This window comes from Gopherus evgoodei, unplaced genomic scaffold (assembly GCF_007399415.2).
Source record: "Gopherus evgoodei ecotype Sinaloan lineage unplaced genomic scaffold, rGopEvg1_v1.p scaffold_67_arrow_ctg1, whole genome shotgun sequence".
In the NCBI taxonomy this organism is placed as follows: Eukaryota; Metazoa; Chordata; order Testudines; family Testudinidae; genus Gopherus; species Gopherus evgoodei.
In genome coordinates, this window is record NW_022060088.1 from 57,953 (window position 1) to 74,073 (window position 16,121).

Consider the following 16,121-nt stretch of genomic DNA (forward strand, 5'->3'; position numbering starts at 1 on the left):
ACCCAAGCCTCCAACATCAATGGAAAGATCCTCATGGACACCCATCCAGCCCCAGAAAATCCTCCGTCTTCACTCCCCACACACATCCATCCATCCATCACCATACTAGCCGTCCTTCCATCCAGCCGTCCCTCCATCCATCCATCCATCCAGCCATCTATCCAGCTGTCCCTCAATCCGTCCATCCAGCTGTCCCTCTATCCATCCATCCAGCCGTCTATCCATCCATCCAGCCCCAGAAAATCCTCTGTTTTCACTCCCTACACAGATCCATCACCATACCAGCCGTCCCTCCATCCATCCAGCCGTCTGTCCGTCCAGTAAGCCTTCTATCCGCCCATCCAGCCATCTATCCATCCATCCATCCATGCCTCCGTCCCTCAATCCCATCCATCCAGCCGTCTATCCACCCATCCAGCCCCAGAAAATCCTTCATCTTCACTACCCATACACATCCATCCATCCATCACCATACCAGCCGTACCTCCATCCAGCCAGCCGTCTATCCGTCAATCCAGCTGTTTATCCGCCCATCCAGCACCAGAAAATCCTCTATCTTCACTCCCCACACACATCCATCCATCCATCCATCACCATACCAGCCGTCCCTCCATCCAGCCAGCCCTCTATCCGTCCATCCGCCCCGACATACCTCCACCCACCCTTCCCCCCGTCTGTCCATCCGCCCTGACACACCTCCGCCCACCCTTCCCCCTGTCCCTCCATCCGCCCCGACACACCTCCACCCACCCTTTCCCCCGTCCCTCCATCCGCCCCGACACACCTCCGCCCACCCTTCCCCCTGTCCCTCCATCCGCCCCAATACACCTCCGCCCACCGTTCCCCCCGTCCCTCCATCCGCCCCGACACACCTCCACCCACCTTTCCACCATCCCTCCATCCGTCCGGATACACCTCCGCCCACCCTTCCCCCATCCGGATACACCTCCGCCCAACCTTCCACCATCCCTCTATCCGTCCGGATACACCTCCTCCCACCCTTCCCCCCATCTGTCCATCCGCCCTGACACACCTCCGCCCACCCTTCCCCCGTCCCTCCATCCGCCCCGACACACCTCTGCCCACCCTTCTCCCCGTCCCTCCATCCGCCCCGATACACCTCCGCCCAACCTTCCCTCATCCCTCTATCTGTCCGGATACACCTCCGCCCACCCTTTCCCTGTCCAGATACACCTCCGCCCAGCCTTCCTGCTGTCCATTCTCATACACATACACCTGCCCACACATCCATTCTAATTCACATCTGCCTTCCCACCTGTCCTGTCTGTCCGTCCATCCGTCCATCCCCATAAATATCCATTCCTCTATTTCTTCATACATCTTCATCCAACCCATAGACAGTCATCCATCTATCTGTGCATGCAGCCATCCATCCCCATACATAACTCTCCATTCACTCGACCTGCCCCATGCACATCCACACCCCCACCCACCCAGCCAGCCACCCTCTCTCTAGCCAGCCATTTTCCTCGGAGGGTCCCTGTGATGAACTAGAAATGTTCTTAATGTTTTCTCTGAATACTGTGTTGGTGCCTCAGTGTCCCCTAGGCAGTTCTTAAGTATCTAGCAGAGCAAAGGGCCAGTGCCCCTAAATGCCTGGCACTCTGTCTCTTAGCAACTGATGGCCTGGGCCCCTCCCCTGCAAAGGTGCCAGCTGAAGGTGCTGGAGACAAAGACGTCAGGTGACCTCCTGGCCCGGGAAAGGAGCTGAGCAGAGAAGGAGGGGCTGGAGGGGGTTGTTAGTCTGGAGCTGGCTGGGGACGAGGAGTGAAGTGCAAACGTGGGGGTCTGGCTCACTGACCCACAGAATGGACCCGGCCGAGGGGTCCGGTTCACTATATCTACAAGCTCTGTTTTAGACCATGTTCCTGTCATCTAATAAACTTCTGTTTTACTGGCTGGCTGAGAGTCACGTCCGACTGCAAAGTACGGGTTGTCATAAACAGATAGCTAAGGGTTAATGTCTCTTTCACCTGGAAAGAGGTAACAAACAACACCTGACCAGAGGACTAGTCAGGAAACAACACTTTTTCAAATCTGGGTGGAGGGAAGTTTTGGGTGTGAGTCCTTTGTTCTTGGTCTGTTCTTTTCTCGGCTCTGAGAGTGACCACAGGAATCTCCAGGATTTCTAATCTTCTGTTTCCAAGTTGTAAGTACAAGGATAGTAAGACAATAGGTTTATGTTGTTGTTTTTTGTATTTACATGTGTGTAGTTGCTGGAGTGTATTCTTTTTGGATAAGGCTGTTTATTCATTTTTTTTCCTTTAAGCAATTGACCCTGTATATTGTCACCTTACTACAGAGACCATTTTATGTCCTTTTTCTTTCTTTTTATATAAAGCTTTCTTTTTAAGACCTGTTTGAGTGTTTTTCACTGGTTAAGGCTAAGAAACGAAGGGAGGGGGAACATCTCTTTGTGTTAGATTTCCTAAGCCTGACTTTGCATACCCTCTGGGTGAGGGGGGAGAGAGATTAGATCTCTCGGTACTTGTGTTTCAAGGACTTGAAGCAGGGAGTATCTTAGGGTCCCCAGGGTGGGGAAATCTGGGAGGAGGTAAAGAGGGTGGAATCCCTTTGTTTAGATTCACGGAGCTTGAATCTGTATATCTCTCCAGGAACCCAGGGAGGGAGCACCTGGAGGGGAGGAGGGGGAAGGGAAATGGTTTATTCCCCTTTGTTGTGAGACTCAAGGAATCTGAGTCTGGGGGTCCCCCAGGGAAGGTTTTGGGGAGACCACAGTGAGCTAGGCACTGTATAATTCCTGGCTGGTGGCAGCGATACCAGGTCCAAGCTGGTAATTAAGCTTGGAGGTTTTCATGCTAACACCCATATTTTGGACACTAAGGTCCAGATCTGGGAAGAAATGTTATGACAGGGGTGCAGGACCCTCTGGCTTCCCCAGGACCCCGCTGGAGCAGGCTCACTGTGGGAAGCGCACGGAGGGGCAGAGGATGCTGAATGCTCCAAGGAGAGACCCAGGAGGTGAAGATATGTGAGCTTCTTGCCCTGAACAAGTCTGCTCCGAGGGAGAGGAGGCTCCTCAAAGTCCTGTATGGCTTGGTGGGGAGCAGTTCCAGGGCATCGCCTGGTGACTCCGTGACAACTGGTGGCAGCCGTAGGATCTACTGCACCTCGTGAATGGCGCTGCTTGCAGTAAGTGACTGTGGAGCAGTAAAACAAAGGAGGGATAATGAGGACCAGGCATGCTGAAGGCTCAGAGGGGGACGGTTTCAGGGAGCGGTTAACCTCTAGGAGTGTGTGACCAGCAAGAAGGACTGTTGGAGTAATGGGGTCCCGCTGAGGACTGCAGCAAGCAGTCTCAGGGGCAGAGGAGCTTGCTGCTCGACTCTGGGAGAGAGAAGGATTTTTGCAGTAGCAGGGTTCCCCTGGGGATTGCAGGAACAGTCCCAGGGTGGAGGAGTCTGCAGCTCGACCCTGGTAAAGAGGTGGTGACCACGAGAAGGGCTGGCACACCAGGGTTTTTTCCTGGAAACTATGGGGGAGCCAAGAGCACGCAGGCCTGTGAGTCCACAGCAACTTGGGAATGGTGAAGTGATGGCCTATCACCATCTCCTTAAGAAGGACATTGTGATCCTGTGCACAAAGAGAGGGTTATGCATGGGAAAGTGCACCAAGGCACAGTTAATCGTGCAGTTGGAGGAGGAGGACTGCTCTGAGGAGAAGATTTCTGACCCAGATGGGGCTACAAGAGGATCTGGGAGCAGCTGGAGCATCAGCCAGGCATCCCCGAGGGTCTAGTCCCCAACCAGATGAGGGTCTTCACGATCGTGTTCCCCATCAGGGGATTGGAGATGGATGGGATGGGAGCAAGAGCTTGAGGAAAAGCTGCAGGAGAAGCAGCAGCAGCATGGACTGGCGATGGTGGAGTGGAGAGACATAGGGGGCTGCCCAGGGGTCAGTGGGGAGACACGCCTGCAGGGGGAGACCCTGGGACAGAGAGAACTGTGGTGGTGCAGCCGCAGATGCTGAGGGCTGTGGGACCTGGGTGAAGGTCCCTGGGGTGAAGCACCTCACCCTGCCTATGTCCCGGATCCCTGTGCAGACCCAGGAGGGGTCGGGCTGGCTGGTAGCTGGGGTTCTCCAGGATATCGGCTGGGAGGCCCTTTTGGGGGGTGACTGTGTCTCTTTGGGACAGGATCCAGGCCTTGCTCCTATAAAGGCCGAGGGTTTGAATTCAAATCCAGGGAACCAATTGGCTAAGATGGAAATGGTCAGTGAAAATGCAAATGATCTGACTGGCAGGAGGCAGGGGCTGCTGGGCTCAGGATACCTGCCTACCTGTAACCAGCCCCCTGGGGCTGTGTGGGAGGGAGAGATGCTCCCCGCCGCCCTGCACACCGGAGAGGGGGCTCACGCTGGCTCTGATGCTGTGACCAGAGCAAGAAGCTCGCTGCTGCCCCCACTGGGACAGCAAGGGCAGCGCTGAGCACGGGGGGAGCTGAGACCCCAGCTGAGTGGGGGGACACCCAGGCAGGGAAGGTCGGCTGCCAACCAGGTTTGCCTGGTCCAGAGGTGCTGCTGGTAAGTGATTACACAGCAAGGAGGGAGCTACCAGGGACAGGGCTCAAGGGGGCTGTGACCCCATGTGATGTTATTGATATAAACTGGGACCATATAGAACATAGTTTGCAACCAAGGTCCTGTAGTGGCACCAAATCCTATGTAAAGGGGGTCATATAAGGTGTCTAAGACCAGGTTATGGGTTACTGGTTATGATTATGCTGTCTGTATGTCTGTATCATTTTGTAGTTGAAGTTATAAGTATTGGCAGTATACTGTCTGTATTTCAAATTGGTACTGCAGTTCTGGGAAACACCCCAGATAAGTTGGTGTTAGCTCTGCTTAGCCTGCTTGATGGCCCATTAAAGACCATCAGCTACACAATTGACCCATTGAGGGGAGGCAGATATGCCTTGTAACTCAGCAGGGTGTGCAGGGACTTGCTCATGTGACTCCAAACGCCATTTTGCTGTAATTTTCCACAGTAAGAACAAAGAAGTGTTCTTACACCTGGAAAAGCCTATATAAGGCTGATGCCTCCTCTCCATCTTGTCTTCAATCCTGCTTCCTACCTCTGGAGGGACTTTGCGGCAAACTGAAGCTCTACACAAGGGACTGATGACCCATCCCAGCGGGGGATGTTCTCCAGAGACTTGATTTGAACCTGCAGTTTACTCCATCACTGCTACAAGCCTGAACTAAGAACTTTGCCATTACTGGATGGAATTGATTCCATTTAACCAATTCTAGCTCTCATCTCTATCTTTTTCCTTTTATGAATAAACCTTTAGATTTTTGATTCTAAAGGATTGGCAACAGCATGATTTATGGGTAAGATCTGATGTGTATATTGACCTGGGTCTGGGGCTTGGTCCTTTGGGATCGAGAGAACCTTTTTCTTTTACTGGGGTGTTGGTTTTCATAACCATTCACGCCGGACGGGTGGCACTGATGGTGATATTGGGAGACTGGAGTGTCTAAGGAAATTGCTTGTGTGACTTGTGGTTAGCCAGTGGGGTAAAACCGAAGTCCTTTTTGTCTGGCTGGTTTGGTTTGCCTTAGAGGTGGAAAAACCCCAGCCTTGGGCTGTGATTGCCCTGTTTGTGCAATTGGTCCTGAATTGGCACTCTCAGTTGGGTCCCGCCAGAACCGCATCGTTACACCCTAGGCCCAGCCAGCAAGAAGGAGCAGGTCTCACTCCCTGCCCCAGCAGCTGAATTCCAGACCGAGCTGCAGAGGGATCCCTCCTTGGACAAGCTAAGGGAACTTGCAGGCCACAGTGCTACAAACCCCCTTGGGGAAGGCTGCAGGGACAGAGTCCTGCGGGAGAAGGGATTCCTGTACCAGGAATGGGCTCCCCAAGGGGAAGTAGAACTGGGGGGAATCGGGAGGCAGCTGGTGGTGCCCCAGGAATCCACAGGGTTCTTCCCATTCGAGCTGCTGTATGGGAGGAGAGTGAGGGGCCTCTGGACCTGGAAAGGGAGGATTGGGAGGAGAAGGGGGAAGAACCCCTGGTGGATCTCTTGCCTGAGGTGGGAGCCAATCTCCCCATCAGGTGTTCCCCATTCAGAGTCACTGGGAAAGCAGCCTAGAACCTGGAGAGAGAGGTCAAGGACATGCTGGCTTTAGATGTGATCCAGCCGTTTTACAAGCCATGGGCCTCACCCGTGGGGCTGGTCCCCAAGGGAGACAGGATGATCTGGTTTTGTGGGGACTATCAGAAGCTTAAAGCCATCACAGTGTCTGATGCCGACCCCATGCCTAGGCCTGGGGAGATTCTAGACAAGCTGAGGGGGATGGAGAACTTGGCTCTGGCAAACACTGATAACGTGCATCTTTAGCCAGACCTGGGAGGAACAGGTGTCCCAGGTGAAGAGGGGGCTGGGCTGCCTCAAGGAGGTGGGACTGACGTTAAAAGCTGGAAAGTGCAAGGAGGGACGGCAGAGGTATTGTATCTGGGCCACAAGGTGGGAAGCGGCTGGCCAAGCCCAGAGCTGGCCAAGGCCAAGATGGGGGCTCTTAACCAAGAGAGCCCGAATCGCAGCCCAGAGTGCTGGGAAAAGACCCTGTCCCAGTTTGAACCCCAGGGGTTCAAGCCGCATAAACCTTCGCACATGCAGCCTGCAAGTGCCATCAAGCACACCCGACCTAAGGGAGGGCGTGAAACTGGACTGTCTTGGTGTAACTCACACCAAGGAATGGGAGAGATGCTGGGGCATCCATGGGAACGTTGGTGGGTTCGAACTTCCCCGGGTCACTGGCTGGAGTGACCTCGCTCAGTTCGATCTCGAAGGGGGGAGAGATGTGATGAACTGGGAATGTTCTTAATGTTTGCTCTGAATACTGTGTTGGTGCCTCAGTGTCCCCATGGCAGTTCTTAAGTATCTGGCAGAGCAAAGGGCCAGTGCACCTAAATGCCTGGCACTCTGTCTCCTAGCAACTTATGGCCTGGGCCCCTCCCCTGCAAAGGTGCCAGCTGAAGAGATCAGGTGACCTCCTGGCCCGGGAAAGGAGCTGAGCAGAGAGGAGGGGCTGGAGGGGGTTGTTAGTCTGGAGCTGGCTGGGGACGAGGAGTGAAGTGCAGATGTGGGGGTCTGGCTCACTGCCCCCAGAATGGACCCAGCTGAGGGGTCCGGTTCGCTGTATCTACAAGTTCTGTTTTAGACCCTGTTCCTGTCATCGAATAAACCTCTGTTTTACTGGCTGGCTAAGAGTCACGTCTGACTGCAAAGTGGGGGTGCAGGACCCTGTGGCTTCCCCAGGACCCCGCCAGGGTCGGCTCGCTGTGGGAAGCGCACGGAGGGGCAGAGGATGCTGAATGCTCCAAGGAGAGAACCAGGAGGTGAAGCCGTGGGAGCTTCTTGCCCTGAACAAGTCTGCTCCAAGGGAGAGGAGACTCCTCAAAGTCCTGACTGGCTTTGTGGGGAGCTGTTCCAGAGCATTGCCTGGGGACTCCGTGACAGTCTATTGTACCGAAAAATCAAAAAAGTGGGTTCTTCATATTCATCTGCAAGACACATGAAGTCAGATGGCTGAAGGAGAACCCCAGTCTGACCCCCAGAGAGTCTTTGCATCATGAAGCCTCAATAATACTGAATTTTTAGGAGAGACTTTGAGGAGATAAGTGGAGTTGAACAGGTATTTGGAAAAGACGTTCTTGCAGAAAGTCTGAAAGGATCTGGCTTTTCATGTTGACCTACTGGGAGCAGAGAGGAGTTCAGAGATATGCTATCATGTCCCCATTTGTGAGCTGGCACAGACTGGCTCCATGGTGAGGGTATAGAAGAAAAGCCAATGAGTTAGCAGTGTACATCAGTGACCCCCTATTGCTTGATCATCCCTGCCCTACAAAAAGTGATGCTGAGAGGAGTCTTTAAGGGAGAAGGCAGGGAAAATATTTGACATTATTTAGCACTGTCTGGGTCAGTATTAAAATCATGCACTTTGCATCTTGCCTTGTTCTAGGGCATGCTGGGTTCTGGTTGCACACGAGGCTGCTGGGTCGCAGGGGCACATGACATGCTGGGTCACGGGGACACACAGGGCTGCTGGGTCGCAGGGGCACATGGGGCTACTGGGTCACAGGCACACGGGCATGCTGGGTTCTGGTGGCACACGGGGATGCTGGTTCACCGGGGCACATGGGCATGCTGGATTCTGGTGGCACACGGGGATGCTGGGTCGCAGGGGCACACGGGCATGCTGGTTCTGATTGCACATGGAGCTGCTGGGTTGCAGAGGCACATGGGGCTACTGGGTCCACGGGGATGCTGGGTCACAGGGGCACACGGGCATGCTGGGTTCTGGTGGCACACAGGCATGCTGGGTTGCAGGGGCACACGGGGCTGCTGGGTCATAGTGGGCACATGCGGATGCTGGGTTGCAGGGGCACATGGGGATGCTGTGTTCTGATTGCACACGGGCATGCTGGGTTCTGGTAGCACACAGGGCTTCTGGGTCACCGGGGCACACGGGGATGCTGGGTTGCAGGGGCACACGAGCATGCTGGGTTCTGGTGGCACACGGGCATGCCGGGTCGCAGGGGCACACGGGGCTGCTGGGTCTTAGTGGGCACTGAAGAGTATGCTTATGTTCATTTTGGATAAAATGTGGTTTGCAGGGTGCTTATGCCTAGGGAAGCAGGTTGTTACTCACCGTCCTAGGAACACTTTAGAGAAGGCCGGGGGGAGGGTGTGAGCTCAGCATGTGGAATGCAGAACTATGAGCATGTGATTAAAAACCCATATATGGAATGATTAACTCTGATTGGTTAGAGGTTCATGTTATGTAACTTGTTATGTAAGTGCCATGTGCTCTAAAATAGCAAGGGGAGGGGCTCCTTGCTGGAGGGAGCTGCCTGAGCTTTGTACCAGGGCTCTCCTTTTGTTCACACAGGTGTGTGCGGAGGGGCACCTGAGCCAAACCTGCATGGCAATGCCCCGGGAGCTCTGCAGTTCCAGCAGGCTCTGTGCTCCAAACGTTTCTCCTGTTGCTGGCAAATGCACTTTAACATGGGACTCTGAGGCAAGGGAGGGGCTGTTTGTGAAGTGACACCCCTCCCTCCTTGAAGGGAAGGGCATGAGCCAGGAGCTGAGGGGTTCCCAATGGATTCTTTACCGAGCACTGCCAGTGTGCTCAGCGCTGCATGGGGCCATCTCTGTCCCAGTCCCCCAGACCAGCCATGCAGCTCTGCCCCGGGCTTCACCTCCCACCAGCCTCGAGGCGGGCTGCGGGGGAGCGGGTTTGCAGGTGTGATCTGACCACAGAGAGGACGGTCACTGGGCCTGGCCGTCAGGGCCCAGCAAGAAGCAGAAGGCAGGGAGTGTGGGCTGGGGGCGAAGGGCTGACACCGCCTTTAGGATGATGTGCTGCTCCTGCTGCTGGAACCCAGACTCCATCCATGTCAGCTGCCTGGCGAGCTTTCTTCCCTGGGACACAGCCCGGCTCTGGCCTTGCCATGGGTGGCTCCCACGTGAACCCCAGTATGAGAGCAAATGCCTCCAGCCCCTCAGCCATGGAGCTCACAGGCCACTCCCCTCTCCAGTTCCTTGGGCACTGGCTTTTACTGATCCCTGAGCTACCCGCAGGGCAGGATAACTCTGCATGTCCCTGGGCACCAAGCAGGCAGGGATGGGAGGAAATGGAGAAGTATCTACCCAGGGTATTTATCAGCACCCTTGACTGGCTAAGCATCTCTCCTGGATTTAAACCCATGCCCCTGTAAGGTGGGGCAGTGCTCTTCTCCCCTGTACAGATGAGCGCTTGTGGTTGTGAAGAAAAGCTTGAAAAATGGCTCAAGCATGGCCAACATAGTCCCCATCTGCCTGAGTCTGCAGAGAGCCTGAGCCTATCACTGTGAGGGTGGAGCTGCCCCAAGTGACTGACGCAGCAATGCTGCCCGACTCTTTGGACAGCCCAAACAGGGAGGAGTGCCCAGTGAATCTCAATGGAGTGATAATAGCAAGCTCAGTTGCTCTGGGGGCACCTACCCCACCCCAGCAGTGACAGCCCAGCTCCTGGGGGAAAGAACTGGGGGCCCCTGCTGCTCCCAGCGGGAGAGGGACTCAGCTACCCATCCTGGGGGGAAGAAGGAACCCTGTGCAGCTTTCCCTGCCTCTCCAAGATGTTTAACTGAAATCGATGAGGAACAGGTTGGAACTGGTCTGTCCCGAGCCCCTGTGAAACCCAAATCAGAGCATCCACATGGGCTTTGCTCCGGTTTCAGTTTGCCCCATTGGTCAAACCGGTGCCACTTTCCCATGCAGAGAAGGCCTGAGAGTAAAGGCTTGAGACCCCGGGGAGCCCCTGGCTCAGTGAGGGGGCTGGCTGTTCTCAGAGTGCCTGAGAACCACACCCCCATGAGTCCCGATGTCCCTCTTCTTTGCCCATGGGGACGTACAGCTCTGAATCCTGCTGAGCATGGGGTGAGCCAGGTGGGCCAGGGACACATGGGGAGCACAGGAGCGACAGGCCCAGAGTGGGGGGCTGGTGTAAAGGGGAGACTCCATGTTAGCCCCTGGGATCCTGACATCCCCTTGCCTGCCGCCCAGGCTTGGATGGGGCCATGCTTTGGCCCTCCAGGCTCTGTTACACTGCTGTGGGTGTGGCTAACACAGTGGGCGGAGGCCTTGGGAGCCAGACACGTGACAGGCAGCTTGGGGCAGGCTTTAGGCAGCTGCGTCTGGAGTCAGTTCTGGGACAGAGGTAAGGGCAGCTGGCTGGGGGCCTCTGGGAGGCGCCTGGTCTGAAATGCAGGGCTGGTGCAGCCTGCTCCCCAACTGGTTTAAAAGCTCCCCTGTAGGAAGCAGCCCTGGTAGGGGTGCCTGGTGCTGGCTCCACACAGGGGGCTGAACCCATGAAGCCTCCAGCCCCACATGGCCTGAGTTTGTCTTGGGGGGCGCTGGACACTGTGTAACACTGGCAGGGCTAGAGCCAGGCGGCTGTGGAAGATGCCAGCGGGATGGGCTGGGTGCTGGGGGGAAATTAGCCTGGATTCCCTGCCCCCAGTCTGGATGGGCTGGGGTGATTCTCCTGAGGGGCCAGCTGGCTTCTGCTCTCCCAGCACCCCCTGGTGAGGGGCAGGGGGTTGGAGCGAGCGAGTTAGGGGTCTGGGGCTCATGGGCTGTGCTTGTGTAGGCCTCGCCCTGGCTTGTTGGTGTAGCTGGCCGCAGGGCTGCAATTCAGTCAATGCTGAAATGTCAGGGAATGTTCCAGGCACCCCCGGCTGCTCTGGGGGCACATGGAGCCCTGCCCCTGCCATCTCTTTAGCCCACCAGAGCTCCAGCTACCTGGGCAGCTGCCTAGAGCTCAGACTGGCTGATTGCACCCATCGCAGGATAACAGCAACTGGCCCATCCTCCCGCACACTGAATGCTTATCTCCTCAGGGTGGGGGAATGGGGGCATGGCCTGGGCACACCCTACTCTGGCTGGGGGAGGCTGGTGTGGAGAAAAGGGGCTTGGGGGACCCAGAAAGGTGTGAAGGGGGTGCACACAGACACCCGGGTCTGGGAAAGGGAGTGCAGACAGCTGCTGGCATGAGCCTGGTATGGGAGGGAGCACACAGCCCCCTGTCAGGGGGAGTAGTGGGGAGTCCCTGAAATAATAGGGGGCAGGGAAGGGGCTCCTGGAAGGAACGGGGAGATGCATGGCACCCCGGTTATGCAGTGAGCTCTGCGGCATGTGGCCCCCTGGCACTTTTCTGAGGGCATTAGCACCAGCACCTGCAGGCCTCTGAGCAGCCAGCCCCTGTGTGGGGACTGGCCAGCCCCCGCCGCATGGCTGCACTGCCCGTGTAATCCAGGGCTTGCCCCTCCTTGGGTCCCAGCGTCTCCGCTGGTGGCTTGCCCTGCGAGCTCCCTGGGTGCAGACACCCCCTGACGCTTTCCTGCCTCCCCCAGAACAGCAGCTGCTGCTGCACCGTGGCCCCATGAGCCAGACTCAGCTCCAGATCCTGGTGCTCGGCCCCAAGGCCTCTGGGAAATCCACCATGACCAGACGCCTGCTCTGCAAAGGGGGCTACAGCTGGAAGAGTCTGGAGACAGCCCAGAAAGAGGTAACCATGGCCAGGGGGTGTCCGCAGGCAGACGAGTGTCCTTTAGCCCCATTCCCCACCTCTCGCTCCCAGAGCCTGGGCTGGACGGTGTGGGCGGGAGCTGTGCCATGAGACAGTCCATGAAGTCCCTCGGCCTAACGCCCGTTCTATGGTGGACCCACAAACAGCGGGGCTGGGGTTAGGCCCCTCGCTGCTGCCTGGACAGGCAAAGTGAGCCTCAGCCTCCACATCAAAGAGAAGTGTTTCCACAGCGCCCCCCCCCCCCTTGCTGGCAGAGTGACCCGGGGTCTCCCTTCTCTGGGCAGCTGGAGTCACCGGGCGATGCTCTGGAACTGCTCCCCACCAAGCCAGGCAGGACTCTGGGGAGCCTCCTCTCCCTTGGAGCAGACTCTTTCAGGGCAAGAAGCTCACACTTCTTCACCTCCTGGGTCTCTCCTTGGAGCATTCAGCATCCTCTGCCCCTCCGTGCGCTTCCCACAGCGAGCCCGCCCCAGCGAGGTCCTGGGGAAGCCACAGGGTCCTGCACCCCCACTTTGCAGTCAGACGTGACTCTTAGCCAGCCAGTAAAACAGAGGTTTATTCGATGACAGGAACAGGGTCTAAAACAGAACTTGTAGATACAACGAACCGGACCCCTCAGCCAGGTCCATTGTGGGGGGCAGTGAGCCAAACCCCCACATCTGCATTTCACTCCTCATCCCCAGCCAGCTCCAGACTAACAACCCCCGCCAGCCCCTCCTCTCTGCTCAGCTTCTTTCCCGGGCCAGGAGGTCACCGGACCTCTTTGTCTCCAACACCTTCAGCTGGCACCTTTGCAGGGGAGGGGCCCAGGCCATCAGTTGCTAGGAGACAGAGTGTCAGGCATTTAGGTGCACTGGCCCCTTCCTCTACAGCAATCACACACCCTTATTCCACCACCTAGATATTAAGAACTGCATAGGGGACACTGAGGCACCAACACAGTATTCAGAGAAAACGTTAAGAACATTCCCAGTTCGTCACAGTCCTGCCAAGTGAGGATTTCTCAGCCCTTACGCCAATTGGAGGGGGAGTGGGAGCCTGACAGAGCTCTTGTCTAACACAATTGCAACCCTTCCAATGTGGCAGGCAGCTAGTCTCAGCCCGAGAATAGTGTCAGTGCAACTGTACCGACAGCTATTCTCCGAGGGGGCGAGTAACTGGGGTTGTGCCCAGGGGCGGCTCTAGCCATTTCGCTGCCCCAAACATGGTGGCACGCCACGGGGGGCGCTCTGCCAGTCGCCAGTTCCACGGCTCCAGTGGACCTCCCGCAGACGTGCCTGCGGAGGGTCCGCTTGTCCCGCGGCTCTGATGGACCTCCCACAAGCGTGCCTGTGGATGCTTCACCGAAGCCGCGGGACCAGCAGACCCTCCACAGGGATGCCTGTGGGAGGCCCTCCGGAGCCGCCTGCTGCCCTCCCGGCGACCAGCAGAGCGCCCCCAACGACATGCCGTCCCAAGCATGCACTTGGTGTGCTGGGGTCTGGAGCCACCCCGGTTGTGCCAGTGTAACTGTTACGGTCAAAATCACCGCTCACCGGCAGCAATGCCCCAGGATGAGGTCTGTGCCTAGAGCAGGCTAGTAAAACAGACGGGCCAAACAAAAGTGGGTTAGGAGCTGTGAAATCGACTCCCCTCCTGGCCTGAGGTGGGGGTCGCTTCTTTGGCCTTGGAGTTCCAGGAGCTCCCCAGTCGCCCAGGGAGGTTCCCAGGGAAATGAGGCTTCCCTTTCTAGTGTAACAAAACTGAACACATGGTGCTGGAACACCCTGCCCAGCCTCCGTCCAGCACAGCAGCGAGTAGCCACAGGAGCCCGGTGTTTCCACTTCCATGGAGCTTTGCAGCCCCAGCCCCTGGCTGGGTGAGGAAGGCCTGTGTGCTCTCTGTAGCGCATGGGGAGGGGAAGATCAGTAGTTCTGGGTGCCGCAGACCTGGCTGAGCCCCTGAGGGTGTGACTCCGAGGTCCGCGCTTGAGAATTGAGCCCAAGCATGTCTCAAAATGCATGCCCCGAACCAGTGCCCACCGATGGGAATTCAGCCCCAAGACCAGTGCTTCATTTGGGCCAGGGCTGAGCCCTGACATCTCTGGGTTTGCTGCATCAGTTATGAATGTAAAACAGCTGCTTAAGCCCCGGCACCTCTTTCCTTACAAATTAAGCACTGCCCAGGGCCAGCAGCTGGTGGCAGAAGCAGGAGCAGAACCACTGACTCCCAGGCCCACGTGTGTTTTTCAGCCAAGCTGCCCCAGCGTGAGCTCACTGTCCCATAGTGAGAGAACCTCCTGGTTGTGCCAGGTGCATCAGACAAAGGGCAACTGTCCCAAGGAGATCAGTCTCTGGGACACCCACAAGGTCCCCATTCCAAGAGAGTCCTGGCATGGAGACACCATGGGTGGCATGTCTACTGCATGCGGGGGAGGGGGTGGGTAATGGGCAGGGGAGTGAAAGGAGGCTGAGGTTTGCTGTGGCTGGTTGCTCTGCGAGCACCTCATCTAAGACAGGTGGCTCTCACTGGCTTCTACGAGAACTGTAACCAGCGTCCTCCCCATGCAGATAGGGAAGAGCCCCCCCACACCTGCCCGGATGCTGGACAGGCCGAGAGCAGAGCAGCGACAGGGCACAGCCCCTAGTCACCTCCTGCAGCCCTTCAAGACCCCAAAGCACAAGGTCGTTGTTGTCGATTCCCTGGAGCGTGGGGGGCTGCCCGGTAACCCGTTCTCAGGCAGCGCTCCGGTAAGTGCCAGGCTGGAGGGTGCATTACCAGAATGGCTGGGGCTGGCTGGTTGGTGGGGAGCTCACTGACAAACCCAGGATCAGCTGGCTGGGTGCTGATGCAGGATAGAAACCCACCCAGGGCTGTGGGGGCAAGGGGCATGGTTTTCCAGCACTTGAAGGCTCTGTCAAGGCTGGGTCTCCAGCAGGAGGCTGGCTGGGAAGATTTAACCATCTCTTCCGGCCTCAAAACTCTAGATCTTGCTTTAAATGCTTCCCGCCGCTAACCCGCTTTATCCTGTGTCCGTGTGCTGGTTATCGGAACGCTGGCCAAGGCTCGGTCAGATGCTGGGCCGTGGCCACCCAGGTACCTCTCACAGCCGAAAAGGGGGCTCGGCCATGGTGCCTTTTGTCTGACGGTAATTCTGCTGCTGCCCCTTTAATTCCCCCCCAGGAGGTCGCGGGGCATGTGGCCCTAGCAGTAAGTAAATGTTCAGGGCTGAGGTGCAGGGTGCGTCGTCAGGACATGGCTGGTGGCCCTTGGCTTCTCTACTGCTTCCTCCCCGCCACACACCTCATTCCTGTCTCCTTCCTCCCTTTCCTCTTCTCTGGGGGAAAAAGGGGTTTGCCCCCCTAGTCACTGTGCCCCTCACCCAGCACTCCCAGCCCACCCCAAAGAGGGTATTTGCATCCTGCCCTGCAGCGGAATCCCTACACCTGCCTCCCTGTCCTGTGGCCGTGCCTGGCACCGGATCAAGCACCCAGCCCCAGTGGGTGTGGGCCATGCACCCAGCATGAGGCCCCAATGGGCATGGGCTGCCCTGTGCTCTACATGGGCGCCTGTTACATAGCTGGTGCGTTACCCCAGCGCTCACGTCTGTGGTTCCCTGGCTTCGTGTGCATCGCGTCTCTAACACTCGGGTTGCTCTGGGCATTAACCAATTCTTGTCTCCCCTAGGCCAGCGCTGCCGTGCTGCTGGTCCCTGCGGCCGGGGGACAGCATGTGGCCAGCTGCGTTGTCACCTGCCAGCAGGTCCTCTTGGCCTGCAATCTGCCGGCCAAGCAGCTCATCGTCTGTGTGAACAAGATGGATGCCACGGAGCCTCCCTACAGTTGCCAGCGCTACCAGGAGATTGTCCAGGAAGTGTGCGCATGCCTCCGCCAGCTGGGCAAGAACCCAGCAACTGTGGCTTTTCTCCCAATCTCGGGCTTGCATGGGGACAACCTGCTGGAACCCAGCTCCAGGGTAAGTCTGGGGCCTAGCCACCCTGGCAAGGGCTGCAGGGCATTGGGCCA